General features: G+C 44.7%; 1 pseudogene; it reads left to right on the forward strand.

Annotated features, from left to right (window-relative positions):
• Positions 1–1,607: 1,607 nt before the first annotated feature.
• LOC123628369 lies at positions 1,608–2,889 on the forward strand (annotated as a pseudogene).
• The last annotated feature ends 1,559 nt before the right edge of the window (positions 2,890–4,448 follow it).

Consider the following 4,448-nt stretch of genomic DNA (forward strand, 5'->3'; position numbering starts at 1 on the left):
TCATGTCTTTAAGTTTATTCCTAGGTATTTTATTTATTTGTAGAAGATGAAATTTTTAAAATGAACATGCAATGCAAACTTATAAGGGCATTGACTAAATGCAAATTAAAGACTTTTGTAGGGTTAAAGATGCTGTAAGAAAAGCTAAAATATAAATGATATGGTAGATGAAAATATTTGCAACATATTGTATATTCTAATATTGCATATTAGACAAGATTTGTTTTTTTCGTAGAAAACATTATTCAGTTTGGAAACATACAAAATTGATCACACTCTGTGTTAGTTTTAAATAGTTATAGAGATCACCTGATATAATTTGCCAAAAGCAAGAAGGGGAAATAACATAGATTTATTAATTGTTGTGATTTCACTACGAGAAGTGTTAGACTTAATTGTAAATAACTCTTTCAAAAATCATATTACAGCTGCATCTCGTGGCTCATACCTGTAATCTTTTGTAAGGGCTAGATGGGAGGATCATTTGAGGCTGATACTTTGAGACCAGACTGAGGAACATAGTCAGACCCTGCCTCTACAAAAAATAGAAAAATTATCTGGGAATGGTGGTGCATACCTGTTGTCCCAGGTACTTGAGAGGCTGAGGAGGGAGGATCGCTTGAGCCCAGGAGTTAGAGGTTGCAGTGACCTACAATGATGCCACTATACTCTAGCCAAAGTGACAGAGCAAGACTCTGTCTCAGAAAAAAAAAAAATCCTATTACAAAGCAAATATATTCTTTTCCTTTTCCCTTTCCCTTTTTGGTCAATTCAATTCAAAGTCATTAGCTTTCTCATAAAAACAAGGGGAAGGGCTGGGAAGCTGTGGTAATCTGTATCATGGTTTCTGAGCTTGAGCAGGTTAAAGGCAGGAAAAGCAGTGGCCTAGCTGGGATGGCAGAACCTACAAAAAGTAAGGAAGGCGTCTGCATACTGTAGAGGCTTGGCATAGAGGTTCAGAACCCACACAGGATGAGGAACACATCCTGTCAGTAAGAAGTCCAAATATGGAAATAGAGAACCAGAGAAGAGTGAGGAGGGAATCTACATGGGTAGGGAGAAGCCTGGAAAGGGCATCAGAACCAAAGTGAGGTGGGTGGGCATTTGTGTAGGAGGGAAACCCAGCACAAGGTGCTGGAGCACAAGTGCTACGAGGAGTGCTCCATATTCATGGAGTACAGTGTGCATAGCTTTCCATCAGATGTCAGAGTCTCAGCAGGGTGAAGAGAACTTTCATATAATGTAGTTGTCGATGCAGGGTGTTGTAACAAGAGCAGGATTAGGAAAGTGTTTCCACATAAAGAAGGGAAAATTGCAATGGCCCTATGTAGTAGTTGGAATCTGAAGCAGTACAATGTGCATCCACTTAATGCAGGGGTTGCTACGATAGGAGATAGATTACATAAATTGGGTTTAAACAACAGGTAGTTAAATATATTACAGGCAAGCCAGGTTTCTCGCTGTCAGAGAAAAGAGTTACAAATATGGGAAAGGAAAAATCTAGAATGAATCTTACGGTGTTGAATAGGAATTGAAGGTATAAATATAAAATTGTCAGTTTTAGGCCTTTTTGCCTCCCGCCGCCATCTACCACTCCACCCGCTGCCATGGTGGAAGCGGATCACCCGGGGAAGCTTTTCATTGGGGGGCTCAACCTCGAAACCAACGAGAAAGTCCTCGAGGCCGCATTTGGCAAGTATGGCCGCATCGTCGAGGTGCTCCTGATGAAAGATCCAGAAACCAGCAAGTCCAGGGGCTTCGCGTTCCTCACCTTCGAAAGACCCGCAGAAGCCAAGGCCATAAAGGTGGCCCAGGCCACCAAACCGGCGTTTGAAAGCAGCCGGCGGGGCCCGCCGCCACCGCCCCGCAGCCCTGGCCCCCTGAGGGCCCTGAGTGGGGGCCGCGGTGGTCTGCGGCGACCCCCTTCCGGGGTGGACGGGAAGACGAGGTGGCTACGCTGGGGATTTTGACCTGTGCCCCCCCCCCGAGGGCCCGCATGCCCATGAATCGCGGGCAGCTGCCCAAGAGAGCCATGCCATTGGGCCCACTTCGCAGCACCAGCGGTGGAATGCGCGGGCGGGCCTCAGCCTCCTGGGGCCGAGAGGGCTACGGCGGCCTGCTGCGCTGGGAGCCAACCCCCCTGCACCGCGACCACTACCTGGGACCGCGGGAGGAGGGCTACTTGACCCGAGGCAGCTACTCGAGCCAAGACTACGAGACTACCCAAGCGCCCGCGACCCTCGGGATTTTGCTCCCTCACCCAGAGAGTACACCTACCACGATTATGGCCACTCCAGTGCCCGCGACGACTCGCCATCAAGAGGCTATGGCGACCATCAAGTAACTACGCGGATCATCCGAGTGGAGGCTCCTACCGAGACCCCTTCCAGAGCTACTGGGACCCGCCCAGCGCCGCCCCCGTGCGGGGGCCACCGCCATCTTACTGCCGTTACGAAGAGCCTACAGCTGTGCCCGCTACGGCTATGGCAGCGGCCGGAGCGACCGCTACTCCAGGGACCGACAGCGGTTGGGTAGACTGGATCACGGGCTTCCCCCATCCATGGAAAGGGGATGCCCTCTCCCGCGTTATTCCTACAGCCGGTCAGGCCGCAGGGTGCCCAGGGGCGGAGGACGCCTAGGAGGCCGTTTGGGGAGACGGGGAGGCAGGGGCAGACACTAGGCAAGAAGAAAAATCCCTTTTCGAGGAAACTAACAAAAAGAAGAACCTGTTCTATGGTAACTACCCAAAGACTAGTACAAAGAAGAGTTGTTTTTACCTTTTAAGAATTTCCTGTTAACTTCCTCTATATTTTTATGTTTTGGGGAGGAAAAAAGTTAAAATTCATTTAATTTTGTTTTGGAATTGTTAATGTTTCTTTCAACAAGCTCATGTTAAAAGCATAAGACTTGAAAAAGATAAATTAAATTGTCAGTTTTAATAAATAATGTAGAATTGACTATAAATACATATGACACATATATTCACTAGCTCTGCTCACTGAAAAGACCTAGGAACAGCAATTCTGCTATTACAATTGTAAGGTTTTTTTGGATTGGGCGGCGCCAGAGAAAGAAAGACGAGCAGAGTTGAAAGGGATAAGTAAAGAGGCTTTATTGGGGCACTCCTGGGTGAGGGTACCAAGTCCCAAGAGAGGGACCCGGGTGAGATTTTCAGGTCCCCAATGGGGGGAGGGGGAGAGAGACCCGGAAAGTCGCATTGCTGAGAAGTCTGAGTGGGTCTATATATGTTTTTAGGGCAGGGGGTAGGGGTTTCTTTCTCAGGAAGATTTATGGTGGGGGAGAGCAAGGAATTTTCCGTTGCAGTTTTAGGGCAGGTATTGAGAAATAGGAGGGGCCGGTGGTATGTGTGGACTCCAGGAACCGAGACTCTTACCAGGGTAACCATCCAGGTGTGGTCGTCCTTTAACTTAGCTGGGCCTTGCAGGCATTGTCCTTGGCAGGTCTCCTGGGCTGCTTCTTTTTCAGTTAGGGAGGGGAGGGGTGCCTGCCACCAGCCTTACAACAGTGAGTATACGTAGGACCCAGTTCTTGGAAAAAACACAGAAGTCAGATTAGAGGAGCTCCCCCTGACTAAATCTTCAACAATATGTGCATTAAAATAAATAATGATAGTGAAAAATTATAACTCATTAAATAAAATAGAAAAGCATAGTCTATAGAGATATAAATATGTAAACACTTTAGATCATAGAAAAATAATGTGTAAGAGATAATATATAAATTTTGATGAGGAACAAGGCATATATATTGTCAGAAAGTAAGTCCTCATAAAATACTTGTTATTTAAAAATGAGAATAGGGTAACTTGTGAGTAGATAACCCTGGAAGAAGCCATTTTAATTGAGTGATCAAATCAATGTCCTTAAGGGACAAACTGAAATTGTGTGCTGCCTGATAGGATGTAATGAGAAGACCACAACATAATTTCTGCTCTGCCAAACATGTATAACCTAGATGTAGTTATGGAAAAACATCAGACAAATCTAAATTGAGAGACATTCAACAAACTAATTGACCTATAGTATTCAAACTCTCAATGTTATTATAGTCAAAATAAGACTAAAGAATTGTCCCAGTATGGAGGATATTAAAGAGACATGACAACGAAATGCAAACCATGGTCTAACCCGAATCTTTTTGCTACAAAATGTTTTATTGGGACAATTGTCAAATGAGAGCTGAGGATTGGATAGTAGTGATGTATCCATGTTTACTTCCTGATTTAGATGATAATATTGTGATCACATAAGAGAATGGCTTAATTCATAGAAAATGCACATTAAACTATTCAGTGTTAATAAGACATCATAACAGTGATTCATTCTCACAGTTCAGGGAGAAATATTTTTTATAATATTCTTGCCACTTTTTGGTTGGTTTGAGACAGTTTCACATTAAAGAAAATGAAGTGTAAGAATGAAAACAAA

This window comes from Lemur catta, chromosome X (assembly GCF_020740605.2).
Source record: "Lemur catta isolate mLemCat1 chromosome X, mLemCat1.pri, whole genome shotgun sequence".
Classification (NCBI taxonomy): Eukaryota; Metazoa; Chordata; class Mammalia; order Primates; family Lemuridae; genus Lemur; species Lemur catta.